The sequence below is a fragment of the Pelodiscus sinensis genome, chromosome 19 (assembly GCF_052426305.1).
Source record: "Pelodiscus sinensis isolate ZL-2025 chromosome 19, ASM5242630v1, whole genome shotgun sequence".
Taxonomy (NCBI): Eukaryota; Metazoa; Chordata; order Testudines; family Trionychidae; genus Pelodiscus; species Pelodiscus sinensis.
Genome location: NC_143070.1, coordinates 26462890 through 26479725, shown reverse-complemented (window position 1 = coordinate 26479725; position 16836 = coordinate 26462890). Strand labels below are relative to the sequence as shown.

The 16836-nt window shown below is 54.4% G+C and overlaps 4 non-coding genes across 4 annotated transcripts; 3 read left to right on the top strand and 1 right to left on the bottom strand.

The window, feature by feature from the left end:
* Window positions 1–3283: 3283 nt before the first annotated feature.
* TRNAE-UUC (transfer RNA glutamic acid (anticodon UUC)) lies at window positions 3284–3355 on the top strand. The gene has a single exon. It is a non-coding gene; the product is annotated as a tRNA-Glu (tRNA).
* Window positions 3356–6422: 3067 nt separating this feature from the next.
* On the bottom strand, window positions 6423–6496 carry TRNAT-AGU (transfer RNA threonine (anticodon AGU)). The gene has a single exon. It is a non-coding gene; the product is annotated as a tRNA-Thr (tRNA).
* Window positions 6497–14516: 8020 nt separating this feature from the next.
* On the top strand, window positions 14517–14610 carry TRNAI-UAU (transfer RNA isoleucine (anticodon UAU)). The gene is made up of 2 exons: window positions 14517–14554; window positions 14575–14610. It is a non-coding gene; the product is annotated as a tRNA-Ile (tRNA).
* Window positions 14611–15286: 676 nt separating this feature from the next.
* On the top strand, window positions 15287–15359 carry TRNAK-UUU (transfer RNA lysine (anticodon UUU)). Its single transcript has one exon. It is a non-coding gene; the product is annotated as a tRNA-Lys (tRNA).
* The last annotated feature ends 1477 nt before the right edge of the window (window positions 15360–16836 follow it).

Here is a 16836-nt window from a genome sequence, read left to right as displayed (position 1 = left end):
GGGGAGGGGAAAAGAACTCTCCTTAGAAGTAGATTCAAACCAGCCGCCTAGGGGCAGCTGCTCCAGTCCTCTGCTCTATAAGCTGAGCTATGGAGGGGCCTTTTGGGGCTGCTTCTCTGTCCAGGTGTCTCTGTCCACAAGGGCAGGAACAGAATCCTGGAATCACCTTCTGCCCAGACTCACCCCCTTGGGAACGGCTGGTTGCAGAGGTGAGGAGGTGAGGACAGAGGGTCTGTGCCTGCCTGCCAGTAGCTCCTGGGGTGGGGGGCAGGGCTTTGTGTGTTGGTATCACACGTGACATCACGAATGCCCTGATGCACATGACTTGACACCCCCTCCTGGAGCAGCAGCAGGCTGGGAGGGCGGCGCGCTGGGATGGAACAGGCTGTCAAGCCTCTTTGGCTCCTGCCATCTGCTGCTACAGGGCACCAAATTTTGGAAAACCCTGTTCTTTGGACACGTCCTTCTGCCTCATAGAAAGAGAAAGAGCATCCTCTTCAGTCTGGATGTGGCACTGAAAGAAGTAGAAGGGGATTGACAGGGGAGGGGGAGTGTGGGGAGAGTGTCTCAGGGGTTTGTTGCTTTGGTTAGAGGTGTGGCCAAAACACAGGCCTTACTGTGAGCAGGATTTGAACCTTAGCTGGGAAAACCTAGTGGATTTTAAGTCCAACACCTTAACCACTTGGCCAGCACAGCTGTGAGCTTAGCAGTGCCTGGGCAACAGCAAACAAAAGGTCTGAGGGCCACATAGTCGTTCCCTTCCGTGGTGCCCTGCTAGTCTGTAGCTGTGACAGGTGAAAAACCAACAAATGGTCCTAGAATGAGAGAATCTTGCCTTGTGTCCATGTTCGCTGTCCCAGAGAGCGGCCCCATGGCTAAGCTGGCCCAGGCACCTGCCAGGTACGGGGGAGGTGAGGGAGGCAGCCCCCAGTGGTGCCTGGCCAATGTGTCTGCTCCTCCTTATGTAGCTGGAGTCGGCTTCCTGCAATTGAGCTTGGCCATGTCCCCACAGCAGGAAACCAAAGGCAGCGAGAGCAGATTTCTGGCCCCTAGTCAGGTGCTCTCTGGTCTTAGTTGGACTCACTAAATCGAACTCCAGAAGGTTGACCGCAGCCCGTCCTCCCCAGCTGGGTGTGGTTCTTGTTCTTCTGCACAGCCCAGCCCTTAGAGACCAAGAACGTGCCAATGGGCATCTACATCACACCCTTGTTGAATTGCTGGAAACAGAAACCAGACACACAGCGGGTTTGAGCTGGCTCCAGCTGAGGAACAGGTTTGCCTGGTTTATGTGTATTGGTGCCAGAAAACATTAAGGGTTTGTATTCATTTAAAGAGTCCACATACAACAGAAATCCAGAGTGCAATAGAACTGGAGAGGTAAATGTTTCTATTAAAGGAAGATTTCCTAAGGGGGCACTTGGATTTGAACCAAAGGCCACTTGAGCTGCAGTTGAACATTCTGCCACTGAGCTACACCCCCACACAAAACAGATACCTGCAGCCCGTGTTGGGCACTGGGCAGGGAACACGAGGCTTTTGTGTAACACACATCTCAGGTGGGATGGACTCTCACTGAGCCCAGACTGAGCTGGACCCTAACGAGGAATCACTGTTCAAGAATAGCTTATTCCAAAATAAATGTGCCGTGGAGATGTAGCCAGAGAGTCCTGAGAGATGAAACTGTTGGGCTTTGTCTACACTCGCGGCTTCTTGCGCGAGTAATATGCAAATGAGGCTAAGCATGGAATCTTGCTGACCCTCATTTGCATACCTAATGAGCCACCATTTTTTTCAGAAGAGGTTCTTGTGCAAGAAGGAGCGTCTACACTGCCCCTCTTGTGCAAGAAAAACCCTCTTACGCAATGCCGTTCTTCCTGAAAAGTAATAGATGTAACTCCTTCTTGAGCAAAAGCCTCTTCTGAAAAAAATGGTGTCTCATTAGGTATGCAAATGAAGCTTGGAGATATTCCACGCTTAGCCTCATTTGCATATTACTCGGGCAAGAAGCCGCGAATGTAGACATAGCCTTGGTGGGAAGCCAGGAGAGCAGAGCCCAGCCTGAGACCTGAATATCCCAGGTCCCCAGCAGAAGCTGTATATGTAAGTTCCATGGTGTAAGATGCAGCACTCAGGACTTTGAATCCTGCAATCTGAATTCAAGTCTCAGTGGGACCTGCTGGGCTGGTTGCTGTGAGCTCCTTGTGCTCTGTGGGTTTCACATTCCTTGTCCTGAGGTTTGCCAGAGGCAGTTTTACTCCTGTGCTGGGTGTCTGAGGCCCAATGGAGCTTGGTCCCCAGACTGATCAGACTTGTGGTCAGGTGCCTGATGCTCTCCCAGTTGTAGAGCAGGTCACCTGCTCAGCCCATGCTGGAGGCACCTGGACAGTGTGAGCTGAACAGAGGGTTTGCGGTGGGGAGGGGGTTGTATATTTGGGGAAGGGTCCTGAGTCCTGGCTCCCAGCCATGCGCCTTGGCACAAAGACCAACAGGCCCTGCACAAAGTGCATTGTGGGAATAAGAGTTGGGGCAGCAGGAAAGGGGCCGGCCCCTCAGCACCAGCGAGTAGGCAGGAGAAGATGGGAATGAATCCTGCTAACTCTCGTGCGCAAAGGGAGCACTAGCCCCTCTCCCAACACTCCACCAGGCCCAGCAGCTCCATGCCCCACTAGGTGCGTTTCTTCTGAGGGCGGGGATGCTGGGGGGAGCACAGTCTAGATGTAGTCTAGACTCAGGGGCGATGGGACAGAGTTTCATGTAATAATGACAGGGGTGCAGAAAGCAAGAAGAATTTTTTTTCTCCAACTCAAGATCCCGGGTGACAGAATGAAACTGGTAAGTAGCCAAATTAAAAAAAAAGAACCATTTTTGCGCCCAGTGGAACTCCTTGCCAGAGGATTTTATGAAGGTGAAATCTACAAGAAGGTCCAAAACAGAACTGGATAATTTAATGCAGGAAAGTTCAATCATTGGCATTTAACCAGGATGGACAGGGAAGGTGCCCTGAGCTGGTGTATTCTAGAAGCTGAGAATGGGCAACAGGAGGGGTCACTTAACAATTGTCTGTCCCGAGGATTCCCACTGGGCAATGAAATTGGCTGCTGGTGTGAGACAGGATCCTGGGCTAGTTAGGCAACTGGCATGGCCCAGTCTGGCTGTTCTGATGTTCTGTTTGGTTTCTGTTCTTGTCCCCTCTGGGCAATGGAAAAAGGACCCATGTCCTGAAGGGGACAGAAAGTGGCCTGTGAAAGGCTAGTTTAGGTAAGGAAAGAGCCTGGTTCACATGTCCCTGATGGTCTAGTGGTTAAGATTCAGCACTTTCACTGCTGAGACCTGGGTTCAATTCCCAGTCAGGGAAGCCAGCCTCATCTGTATTAATGAAATCTGCCAAGTCTTTGCCCTTTTCCATCACAGGGAGGGCCAGTGGGCTGAGGAAAGGGAGGGGCTGGGGTGCCAGAGGCAGGCTCTTGCTGGGAGACACTCCTGGCACGCAAGCACATTTCTCAGGCAGCTCCTTCCCTGCGCAGGGGGCACAGGTCACACGCCTGGGTGAATAAGAGCTTGAGGGGACTGGCCAGGGCTTCAAGCAGGCAGCTCCCATTGGCCACAAACAAGCTTGGAGCAGTGACCAGGCATGAAGCCTTTTCCTCTACAGCTGAGACACACAAAGGGCCCGCAGCCCCTAGAGCTCAGGGACCCGTAATGAGGCACCATGGCCCGTGTATCTCTTGGAAAGGCGCAGAAAGGGATTGACTGGGGACTGGGAGAGTGGCTCAGGGGTTGTGCAGCTTGTTGCCCAGGTTAGGGGTGTGGCCAAAACACAGGCCTCACTGTGAGCAGGATTTGAACCTGCACAAGGAAACCCTATCGGATTTCTAGTCTAACCACTTGGCCACCACCGCTGTGAGCGCAACAGTGCCCCAGGGCCAGAGAAACTGGTAACTAATCCCAGTGCCTAGGCCTCACCTCACCTGCCCCACAGAATTCACACAGCAAACCTGGCTCCCAGAACACAGGGGGAGCCTGGGGGCTCCTTGCTGGGCCATGGGGTGAAGCATCAAACCAGCCCCCTCCTGTGGGGCTGTGAGTGTTGCTGTCCCTGCTGTACAGACAGGGCCATGGAGCCAGGGAGAGATTCACTGAATGGGCCAAGGTCACCCAGCGAGTTAGAGCCCAGCTCTGCCCCCAGCGTCCTGTCCCACCCACCGACGTGCTGACTCCCTCGCTGCCAGGGGCTGTTTGCATTGGCCTCTTTTGTTTTCTTTTCTGCTGTGAGACATTGGGACAGTTGGCCAGGGCGTCCCGCAGTTGCCATCTCCCTCTGTGCAGGTGCTGTCCAGAGCCCCGACTAGCAAACGCTGACACTGCTGTTAGGTCCAGACCAGAGGGGAGTGTTTAAGGGTTATTTCAGAAGAAGGGTTTTCTCCCCAAATAACTGCATCTAAACGTTGTTTTTTATTTCATAATAAAGTATTTTGAAACAGCACCCGGACGCGATTATGCAAATAGAGCGCAGGATGTTTAAATCCCGGTTTCATTTACAATTTTGAATGTCTCCATTTGCATCCCTCTCCTGAAGGAGACTGCAAGTGTCGACATGTCCTGGGTGTTGCAACCTCCCAGCACACACCTGATGTTCCCTCCCTGCTGCCTGAAGACGTTTGGGAGTCCTCCTGCGTCTCCTGGCACTGCAGGTCATCAACATTGTCATCCTGAAGCTGCAGCCGCTGCTGCCCAGGTGTCTCCATCCCAGACTCCACAACTATCCCTGGAGACAGGGGCTCCCCACGCCCCGGGATTCGGTCCAGTTCCTCACAGTATGCACAGTGCTGCGGTGCTTCCCCAGAGCGGGACCTGCCCTCACAGGCCCTCACATACCCCTCCCGCAATTCGTTGACCTTGGCTCTGACTTGGTCTAGGATGCAGGAGTGGGGAGGTGGCCTTTCTCTGCAAGGCCATCAGCCATTGGGCCATATGTTAGATAATTTCAGGGAGGTTAGGTCCATAAAAGCTAGTAGCCAGGGGATAAAATGGTGTCCCTGGCCTCTGTTTGTCAGAGGCTGGAGACGGATGGCAGGAGACAAATCGCTTGATCGTTGTCTTTGGTCCACCCCCTCTGGGGCACCTGGTGCTGGCCACTGTCGGCAGACAGGACACTGGGCTAGACGGACCTTAGATCTGACCCAGTATGGCCGTTCTGATGTTTTTATGTTTATAAATGTTGCATTCGTCCACCTGGACTGCCGGGCCTGCAAAGAACCCCCCCCCCCCCCCCAGCTTGGATCACAGCTCCAAGAGGGATGTTATCTCTGGCCCAGACACTGACAGTGCCTGGTGTTTGCTGCCCCTTGCTTGGTCCTGTGATGTGTCCCTGAAGGGGTCTCTGTGGGTTGTGCCTGTGACATGGCTCTCCGGAAGGCAGACGTGCTCCATCTTAGGCAAAGGACCCAGAAACAACACTTTACGGCAAAAAACACAAGGACGCTCTTGGTCCGCATCCCTGGGCCACACAGAGTATCCAGAAGTCACTTCCCCACCTCTCCCTTGGCTGCTCTAGAGCTTAGCCCAAAGTCTGATAAACTCTACTCTCCCACCCAACAACCTCTGGGACTCCTCTGCTGCCCAGCTCCTCACACCACGGAGAGTGCAGAGTAGCCACTACCCCAGCATAGCCACTTCTGGTCTCTGCCTAATGGCCAAGAAGTTCTGCTTTACCCAAACAACACAGGCACCCTCTCGCCTCTGGCTAGCCACATGGCAGATGTAGGATTTCCTCACTAATTTTCCCAGAAACTTTGCAGGCTATGGCTACCCTACAAATTTTCTCAGCAAAAAAGGTGCTAATGAGGGTCTCATTTGCATGAGTCATGATCTTATTTGCATATTTTCTGGCAAACTGATTTTGTGCTGGAGTTGCTGTGCAAAAACAAGCAGTGTGGAAGTTTTCTGTTTGTGCAAAACCCCCTTTTTCTGCAAGATCAGGATACCTCTTTTGGGGGGGCATAAGAATCTTGTGAAAAAGGGGGGTTTTGTGCAAAAAAAAATGTTCGCACTGCTTGTTTTGCACAACAATCCCATTGGCAGAAAATATGCAAATGAGATTGTGACTCATGTGACTCATGCAATTGAATCCCTCATTAACATTTTTTTTAATGAGAAAACTTCTAGTGTAGATGTAGCTTCTGTGAGTCATCATTAGGCCATGTCTTCACTCAGATGGAGCTTGCTGCTGCAATCCATCTTCCAGAGCTTGATTTAGCAAGTCTAGCTAAGCCTCACTAAATCAAACCCCTAGGGAACCTCCTGCTCTTTGCTCCTATCCTACTCCCACTGTGAGGGCACCACCAAGCTCAACTGAAGGTAAAACCAACTCCAGGTACATGTTGAAGAATGGTGGGAAGGAAAGACCCATTGACCTGGGAACAAGGCACCACTGGGAGTTGAACCCAGGATCTCCTGCTTACAAGGCAGGCGCTTTAGGCAACTAAGCCATGGTGCCCTCCTTAGAAACAGCCCTAAAACTGTTCTACTTTATGGTCCCAGACACCCCCTTCCCATCCCAAAGTGCAGCCGTTCCCCATTCCCCTCCAGCTCTTGCCATGACTCAAGGCCTGCGCAGCCCAAGACATTTCATCAGCAGCTGGTACCCAAAACCTTTTTCTCAATTGTAGCACCAGGCCCCGAAGGGACAGACCCAAGGCAGCTGCCTGGTTCTAAGGCCGGGCCTGCAGCCAGGGGGAGGGAGAAGAATCTCTCCTTTCAACTGGAGTTGAATCAGCAACCTAAGGGCACTTGCCGAGCACCCGCTACAGGCCTCTGCTCTGCCAGCTGAGCTATGGAAGGTGCCTGGGGCAGGCCTCGCAGGGGAGGGGCAGAGGAACCCAGCAGCACAGGGGTGTCACAGGCGCTTCACCCGCAGAAGGACCCTTGAGTGATCCAGGCAGAAACGCCGCGTCTCGCTCCCTGCAGCTCCCCTTGCTGCCCTGGCAGGCACTGCCCCTTCTCCCACCGGCCTGGGCCTGGCCTCCCTCCCCCGCCCAGCACCACAGAGAGCCCCTTGGCTTGAGCCTGGGCAAGCTTAGGCCCTGGGCCCTGGGGCCAGCCCCCTTGTTGGTCAGAGCCCCCTATCCACAGTGCTACTCCAGGGGGCCTGGTTCCAGGGCCTCCTAATCCGAGGCCTGGGAGGCTGGAGGCCTTTGCCCTGGAGTCTTAGAGCTCCCCCAGTGCCACCTGCCAGGAGGGGGAATCTCCCGCAGGGCCGGTGCGATGTAGGAACCTCTGCCAGGGCAGTGCCCCCAGCCCAGTCCCTGCCCCTTGTGGGGGCAGGTAAGAGATACCCCCACCCCTTCCCCAGAGAGTAGCCCCCCAGGGCTATAGGGGGCGGATCTGGCCCAGGGCTGCTCCCAGCAGAGGTGGCTTCGATCCCAGCCTGGGTCCAGGGAAACTGCTGCCAGTTCCCAGCACGTGCAAGGTTGGGGGAGCGAGCAGATCAGTGTTTGCAGATATTTACACTTATTTGCATAATGTGTATGCAGATCTGCAGGGCTCGGCACTTAGGGCAATCTGCCCGCCCATGGAGAGTAGATTTTAGCCCGGTGCGGCGCTCAGTGCAGTCTGCGCATGCGCAGTGATATGTAAATAAAATGTTACTGGTCTGGCAAAGGTTTGTGAATGGTTTGTCTGTCCATGGTGTAAACACAAAGGCTGGAAACACTGGCCTGATCCATGGGGGCTGGCCGAAAGCAAGGCAGGGAAAACACTGGGTGAAGGGGGGGAGGGATATTTTCCTTACCAGGCCTCTGTCCCTCGGAATCCCTGGGGACGTTGGGTTTTGTCTCGTTTTTTTTCCCTTTTCCCTGCTTCCCTCCTCGCTGTGGGGAGGTGGCGGCTCTCGTCCTCGCGGTGGGAAGCCCTGGTACAGGGGTGGGACGGGCAGATGCTCTGAGAGCGAGTCCCTGGGCTGTTTGGGGAGAGACCTTTCTCATGTGTTCTTTTCCTAGCACCACCAGGATGGCTAAGTGGTTAAGGTGTTGGACTTAAGAGCTAATAAACATTTGTCTGTGTGGGTTCAAACCCCACTCCTGGTAACTTCCCTTCTTTGGCGAAACATTGGATCTGGATGCTGTTTAGTCCTGCTGTGAGGCATGGGACTGGACTTTGTCTCCGAAGGTCCCATGGGCTATATCTGCACTGGCAGGTTCTTGTGCAAGAGCACATGCATGCTGCTGTGCTTTTGTGCAAGAGCATCCATGGCAGTGTAGACGCTCTCTTGTGCAAGAAACCCCTGTCCTGAGCTCTTGTGCAAGAAGACTTACACCTGCTAGAAAAGAGAAGAGCTCTTGTGCAAGAAGCCCTTTCTTACTACACTTTACTATAAAACTTCTTGCACAAGAGCGAGTGGGCAGTGTGGCCTGTCTTGCGCAATAACCCACCAGTGTAGACACAGCCCACCAGTGTAGACACAGCCTTCCAGTTCTAGTCCCAGTTCTGATTGGCTGAGCAGGGGCCAGTCACAGGAAAGAGACTCAGGACTTTGTTGTTCTCCTTAAGTCCCAGCAAATGAGCCAGAACCAATCGTCTGCTCAGGGAATTGTTCTGCTTCTTGCCAGTGCTTGTCTCTGAGCAGCTCCTGAGTCTCTCTGTGTCCCGGTGCTTCTAACCCACTGGCTGAGTCATCCCTAGGCTGGGCTGTGGGGCTGTATCTCACTGGAAGTCACGTTATTCTGATCAGTCAGGGTGTGAAACTCCAGACTGAGGGGGACTTTCAGCATCAGGCTTCTGGGTCCTGTTCTTCAATCCTCACGTCACTCAGCCGCCCACCCCCAGCCTCTTCCAGCACAGCCTGCCCCACCCTCCCCCCACAGGGCCTCCACAGGGGCCTCTGTCCCAGGGAGAATGGGGAGCCCCTACCCCCGGCACCCACCCACCCTGCTGCTGCTCCCACCAGAGCAGAGGATTCACCCGGTATCCCCATTCTGTTCTGAAATTTGATTTGTCCTTTTCATATGTGTTCGGTTTTTTTAATTGTATCCGTTGATATATATGGTGGTGACAATTTTCTTCCACTATTTGATCTGAGGAAGTGGGTCTGGCCCACGAAAGCTCATCATCTAATAAACCATCTTGTTAGTCTTTAAAGTGCTGCATAGTCCTGTATTTTGTTGCAGCTTAAAAGTCCAACATGCTTTCCGTTGCACCACAGAGCCTGATATCTCCACTCTCTGCTTTGCAGCATGGCAATTGCTGGTGGCAAAGAAAGGGGAGCCAGGTCTGTCTCTTTTGGGAGAGCAGGTAGGAAGAGGAAGGGGGCCACTGAGCCACTGACAGTGAAAATAAGGGATAAGAGCTGAGCTGCAGTTGGAGAATGTGGGCATTGATCCCACTGCTTCTCGCATGCTAAGCAAGCGCTCTACCACTTGAGCTAATTCCCCTGCTGCATTTACAGAGGCCTTCTTGGAGGCTCTTCCCTTCTCCACAGGGACGTCTGTCATCTAGGTCAGTTAGTCGTGGGAAAGGAGAAGGCTCCGAAAAGGCCTCAAGGGCAACTCTCAAGGAGACTCCCTGCAGCAAAGCCATGGGGGGGGGGTCTTTGAGATGGCCCCTGCCCTGCAGCCTGTCCCACCTGGCCATTGTCATGGACTCTCTGTGAGGTCATCACCTCCCAACCTCCATTAGCCAATAAGCTGAGGGGCTCTAAAAGGCCCTTGTGATGTCACTGCCACACCCACCCCTGCCCTCCAGGGCTAATGTCCTGCCCCAGGCAGCCCCTTTGCCTGGCTGAGCTGCTCCCAGGGGTGAAAGTGACAAATTTCTTATAGGGAGTCCTGGGAGATGAAGCAGCTGGAGGGAGCCAGGAGAGCAGAGGCCAGCCTGAGAGCTGAGAGTCAGAGGTGCCCACTGCACTTTCCCACCACAGGTCCTATGGTGTAAGGGGCAGCACTCAGGACTCTGAATCCTGCAATCTGAGTTCAAATCTCAGTGGGACTTCCTAAGACTCAGCTGATTGTTACAAGGTTCAGGTGCTTTGGCTTCTATCACCTGAGGTTCAATAAGAGAGTTTTGTTCCTCTTGCTGGGTGTCTGAGGCCACTGGAGCTCCATCTCCAGACCGAGCAGGGGGGCAGGAAGGGCCTGATGCCATCACAGCTGCAGGGCAGGTCACCCCCTGACTCCTGAGCTCAGCCTGTGCTGGAGGCAGCCAGACAGTGTGAGCGGGTCAGAGGGGGGATTGGGGGAAGGGTCCTGAGTCCTGGCTGCCAGCCACGCACCTTGGCAGAAAGACCAACGGCCCCTGCACAAAGTGCATTGTGGGAATAAGAGTTGGGGCAGCAGGAAAGGGGCCAGCCCCTCAGTACCAGGGCACGGGCAGGAGATGACGGGAGTGAATCCTGCTACCTCTGCCATGGCTTGGCCCAGGAGGGCTGGGGTCTAGCAGCTTTTCACCCCAGCTTTGTGGGAGGCCAAGTAGGAAGGGGCCTCTGGAGGCTCATAGCCCCCTGGCCTGCTGTGTCTGTGGAAAGGGGGGAAGAGGACACACACCTCTCACTGGGGAACAGGGCGCATGGATCCCACTCGTTCCTGCAGAAAATGAAACAGGCTGAGCATTTTGCAGAGAACAGGCCAGAGCCCTTCTCCTGTCCCTGGAGAGATGGAAATGGGGCCGCTCCTTGTGGGGAAAGAAGTGGGTGTGTCGGGAGTGGGGTTCGAGTTCAAACCTCTCCACAGACCAGAACCCCCCATTAGGGGCAAGAAAGAGCCTTGAGTCAGGCAGTGGAGAACACTTGGTCCCCGGCAGCCATGGCCTCTCTGCAACCCGTCCCTGAGGATTGGTTTTGTTTCCCGATCAAATGGAGGAAGCAGCGTAGCCTGTTCCAGCTGTTTGGGGGTTTTTTCCCTCTAAGCAAGATGCACAACTGGGAGCCAATCACACTTGCTGTACGGAAATGAAGAAAGAAAAAAACACCACAGAAGTCAGACCCCAGAAATGCACCAAGCTACCTAAGAAAACTCCCAGGCAGTTAGAGACACACAAAACCTTGCTTGTTTAAAAGTCTCAGGGGGGAGCCGTGTTAGTCTGTAACTAAAAGAAGCTTAAAAATCAACGAGTTTTCATGGGCACCGCCCACTGCTCCGTGTTTGCCGTCTGAGGCAGTGGGTTGTGCCACAAAAGCTCATGACACTCTCCAGATTTTTTGCTAGTCTCTCAGATGCTACAGGGCCAGGGGTTTCTTAAGGCACCAGAAGCCGTCGCTGCTCCCGTTTACAGGCGTAGGCAGGAGCTGAAGGATTGTGTCCCCTTCAGCGAGCTGGGACTGGGGAGGGGCAGTGGGATTAATCCCCCCTATTTTCCTCTCATGTTTCACAATCAAATTCTGTTCCCCTTTTGCCCCCAATCATACTGGGGTGCTGCTGAGGCCCGTGACTCGCCCCGTCATTAATGATCAGCAGAGCCAGGACCCATTTGGGGGCCAGTGTCCCCCATCAGCTAAGTCGGGGTGGCCCCCCCAACAGGGTGTTCTACTGCCCCAGGTGGGGAGGAGAATGGGGGTGACAAGGGCCTCCCCACCCCAGGGCAGGACCCAGAGCGGCCACAGACCCTGCTCCAGGCCCTCGAGTTCCCCCCCCCCTCGGGCCCCACAAGCTCAGGCCCATGGGCTCTAGGGGGCTGCCCCCCTTGCTCAGACACAGCCCCCCAGGTACCAGACTCGCTTTGTGCCCCACTCCAGCTGCCCCCTTCTGACACGGGCTGTGACCCGCTTTGGGCCCCGCCCCGCTCTCACCCCGGGGAAAGGCCCCGTCGGGCCGAACTCGCAGCAGCGCCCCCGCTCCGGCTCCGCGGCACGTGCGGAACCCCCCGCGTCGTGACACGCGGTGCCGGCCCCGCCCCCTGCATTCGCTGCTGCCGCCCGGCCCGGGCGCCCAATCGTGCGAGGCGGAGGCGGGGCCAGGCAGCTCCGGGTCAGAGCTAAGCCCGGGCGCGGATCCCAGACCGGAGTCAGTGACCCGCTGCGCACGCGCGGTCCGACCCCTCCCCCCCTTCTTCTGCCGCGCGCCGGCCGGGTTTTCAGAGCGTCCCGCCCGCCGCTCCCTGCCCCGCCCGCCTGGGCGTCTGACTCTGTGGCGCGAATTCTGAAGGAGCCGTTGGGGCCGTTACTCGCCGCGCGCCTGGTTCGGATTCCGGTCAGCGCCGAGCGGGAGGGGGGGGCGGGGCAGGAGGACTCGGAGGCGCTGAGGTGAAGTGGGCGGGCGCAGCAGATGACGTGTCAGATGGGGGCGGGGCAGATACATCGCTGCGGGGCAACGTGGGGAGGTTTTGCCGCCTCCCCACCCCGAACAGGCGAAGATCCAGCTCCCCGACCCTTTCTCGAAGCCCCGCCCCTTCCTCAAAGCCCCGCCCCTTCCTCAAAGCCCCGCCCCCTCTCTTCTCCTCCTGTCCATCACTTGCTGTCCCCAGCCCCCACTGACACACTCTGACAGTTTATTTTTAAATTCTGCCAAACATGCCACTAAAATCACGTGTTCCTAGCTATGAAATAAATGGAATAAATGGTCTGTTTTATTCCTGCTATTTCATCTACAATGAAGCATTTACAATGATACATGTTGTGGGGACAGAGCTCTGCAGCTGGGGAGCCAGCGAGTCCCTGCATCTCCCAGGATTCTCCCCCCAGGGAAACCAGCGCCTGCCCGCCCTGGGGCCAACCCCCCAGTGCAGCCCCCTGCAGGGCTGACTCCCCCCTCCTGTGCAGTGCAGGGAGCCCATGCTCCCCCCTGCAGTACACCCAGCAGAGCAGCCAGGGCACTTCTGGAATCTCCCAAAGTGGCACTGAGCTGCAGGACTTCTGTCCATCCCCAGGAAGCCCACACTGCCTCCATTTTCACTGGAGGTAAGTAGTGGAGCTTCTTGGGGGTGAGAGGGAAACAGGGGCAGGGCAGACAGGACACCTTGCAAGCCACTGCTCAAGGCCTTGCCATCAACCTGTTGGTGACCACAGATTTAAACATTTAAAAACATTTAAACAGTTCACATACAATGGAAATCCAGGAAAGGTGAATGTCTTCATTAAGTCAACACTCTCACAGGCGGCACTTGGGTTTGAACCAGGGACCACTTGATCTGTAGTCAAACACTCTGCTACTGATCTACACCTCCATGCAAGAGCAGCATCTACAGCCAGTATTGAGAAGTGGCTTTTGTGTAACACACATCTCAGCTGAGATGGACCCTCACTGACCCTAGATTGTGACTGGTCCTAACAAGGAGTTTTCCTAAAAGCAGCAGAACTGGGGCAGGACAGAGGTTCTGTCCACACGGAAAAGTTCTTTTGGAACAATGGCCGTTATTCCAAAATAACAAGGCAAGAGTCTACACAGCAATTCCGTTAGTTTGAAATAACTGAAATAACGGAAGGCTGATTCCAACTTCTGTAGACCTCACTGTATGCAGAAAAATGCCTATTCTGAAATAGCTATTTCAAAATGAGGCCTGTGTACATGCACTACTTCTGCTATTTCAAAATATCCCCTACCCAGGGTCATTCTAAGTTATTCAACCTGGGGCTCTAAATCAAGGTAGCACGTCTACATTAGGGAAGCTCCTTGGACTCATTTTGAGGTTTCCCTGCAGTGTAGACGTGCTAATTTCAAATAAACTGTTCCAGAATAACTTATTCCAAAATAAATGTGCCGTGTAGACGTAGCCAGAGAGTCCTGAGAGATGAAGCAGCTGGAGGGAAGCCAGGAGAGCAGAGGCCAGTCTGAGAACTGAGTGTCCCAGGTGTCTACCCCAGGCCTTCTGTCTAGGTCCCAGGTGTAAGGGGCAGCACTAATGACTCTGAATCCTCCAATCTGAGTTTAAATCTCAGTGGGACGGGCTGGGGTGGTTGTTGGGAGGTCCTTGTGCTCCAGGCTTTTCAGCTTCCTTGCCCTGAGGTTCACTAAGGGGGGTTTTGCTTGTCTGAGGCCCATTAGAGCTTCATGAGCAGACTTGTGGTCAGGTGCCTGATGCCATCACAGCTGCAGGGCAGGTCACCCATCTGACCCCTGAGCTCAGCCCATGCTGGAGGCAGCCAGAGAGTGTGAGCAGAACGGGGGCGGGGGACTTGTATACTTTGGGAAGGGTCCTGGCTCCCAGCCACACGCCTTGACCATGACCATCGGTCCCTGCACAAAGTGCATTGTGGGAATGAGAGTTGGGGCAGCAGGAAAGGGGCCAACCCCTGAGCCCCACTGAGCAGGTGGGAGAAGATGGGAGTGAATCCTGCTACCTCTCACGTGCAAAGGGAGCACTAACCCACGTGCAACTCATCTCTGGTGCTCTGGCCTCCAGCAGCTTTGTGCCCCACTAGGGTGGGTTATTTCAGAGACCAGAGAGGAAGAGGGAGGGGTCTCTGGATGTGCGGAGCCCCCTGGCTCTGCCTGTGAAAAGAAAGAACAAGGGCACAGGCAGAAACTTCAACTCCACGTTGTGCGTCTTGATATTGTCACTGTAAGGACTTTGAAGAAGCACTTCAAATGTCTGCTCCAGTGGCGCAATGGGTTAGCGCACAGTACTTATAAGGCAGTACTTGTACAAGACATGCTGAGGTTGTGAGTTCAAACCTCACCTGGAGCACTCCTTTTGAGACCCTGCTGGGTTGTCCCCTTGCAGTGGTTCCCAAACTTTTCAGCATCACTCCCCCCCTTTTTGATTTTTGAAAACCCTCACGCCACCCCCCCCCCCCAAAAATAGAAGCAAAACTTGTTTTAGCAAAAAAGAAAAAAAATTGATTGCGGGAGGACTGGGTCACCTCTTCCCCCTCCCCTGGAATTTCTTCACACCCCCTCTCCCTCCTGCCCCGGGCTGGCCCCAGAGCTCAGGCCCTGGGAGTCTGATCAACAAGTGAGACTCGCCCGTCAGTCCAAGCTGCTTTCTTCCCGGCCACGTAGGAAGGGGCCACTGCAGGTGCACAACCCCCTGGCCTGCTGTGTCTGTGGAAAGGGGGGAAGAGGACACACACCTCTGACTGGGGAACAGGGCGCATGGATCCCACTAGTTCCTGCAGAAAATGAAACAGGCTGAGCATTTTGCAGAGAACAGGCCAGAGCCCTTCTCCTGTCCCTGGAGAGATGGAAATGGAGCCGTTCCTTGTGGGGAAAGAAGTGGGTGTGTTGGGAGTGGGGTTTGAGCTCAAACCTCCTCACAGAGCAGAACCCCACATTAGGGGCAAGAGCGAGCCTTAAGTCAGGCAGTGGAGAACACTTGGCTCCTGTTATGCTGTGATGGGATATTAGGAAACTTCTTGTACAGAACCTGGCTAGCTCAGTCGGTAGAGCATGAGACTCTTAATCTCAGGGTCATGGGTTCAAGCCACATGCTGGGTGATGCCCTTCTTTAACTCATATTCTCAGTCTGCAAGCAATTGGCGCTCAGTTTTCACCAGGCTTTTAGAAAGAAAAAGTCTAGTCTTGGGGTCCAGCTTTAGCAGAACCAGAGAGAGAACCAACTGCAATTTCCATCTTCTGAGGAGAAGGGAAGAGGATTTTCTTCTCCTCAGTTCTAGCCACATCAGCTTAGGGAGGAGAAAAAATAACCCTCCGCCTGCTGATTGTCCCCTGTCAGCTTCTGTAGCTTCACCTCCTTCCACAGCAGCTCCAGCTTTGAGCTACAAATCTCAAGGGGCTGGTGAGGAAATGAGGAGCTGGCAGCTCGGGTTAGTCGCTTCCATGAGAACAAGAGGTGGAGTGTTCACAAGGTGCATTCCCCTCCCCTGCAGAGCAGGGTGTTGGAAAGAGCTAGGAACAGAACAGTCAGACAAGTTCCATTCTCTGAAGAACAGTTGGGTGTTTTTGTGTAGTGCTTATCACATTTGCCTGACATGCAAAATGTTCTTGGTTCAAAAACAGGCACAAACACAGGGTCGTCTCTTATTGCTGCTCCCCTGGGTGCCCGGGTAAGTGCAGCTCCTCCTGCCTGGGAGAAGCCCAACTCACATGCAACGGGGCGGGGGGTGACATCAGCTGAGAATGCCCCTTGGTGCCAGCCTGGGGAAGCCAGATGGGTCAGGCCAGGCACCTGATGGACACTTGTGTCTCAGCCTCCCCTGCCCTCGGAAGCTGGCGTATGGGGCCAGGTCCTCCTGCTGCTTCCCTTGTGTGACTTGCCCAAGGAGGCAGTGAGGCAGGAATGGGGCAGAGGAGGGAGGCCAAGCTGAGGGGGGCAGGACAAAAGCTCAACGTCTCAGAGGGAATCAGTAGGGTGAGCAGAGACCTCCCCCCCCCTTGTTCTGCCAAAGCCTGTGGGGTGGGGCTGGCTGTGGGGAGGCAGAGTCCTGTGCCTGTCTCAGGGCATCCCAGGGAGGCTCCTTGCAGCCCAGGAGAAGAAGGGGGCTCTGGGTGGAAGGAAAACAAGCAAAGCTGGTCCCAGTAGGCTTGAGCCTAAGGGCTCCAGTTTGGCCCAGCTGAGTCACAGGTGCCTTGTGTAGGTCCCATGGTCTAAGAGGCAGCACTAAGGACTCTGAGTCAACCCTCTATGCTGCACCTACACTTAAAATAAGATGTTACATCAGGGCTCTGTCTACACTACAGAGACAACGCTTTAGTCCAGAGAACACATCTGCCGAATTATTTTCGGAAGAGCAGACAATCGTTTTTGGTGCCTTTGTGAACCTCGTTTTATGAAGAAGGGATGTTACAAAAAAAGGTTGTTTTCCCACCTTTGGCCCAGTGTAAACAGGCAAAAATTGGAAAAACTTCTTCCAGAAAAAGCTATTCAAACTGGGGTTCACAATTTGCCTAGCTTTTTCAGAAGAACAGTATAGTGTAGACATAGCTTGAGTGATGCACAGCACTGGTAGGAGAC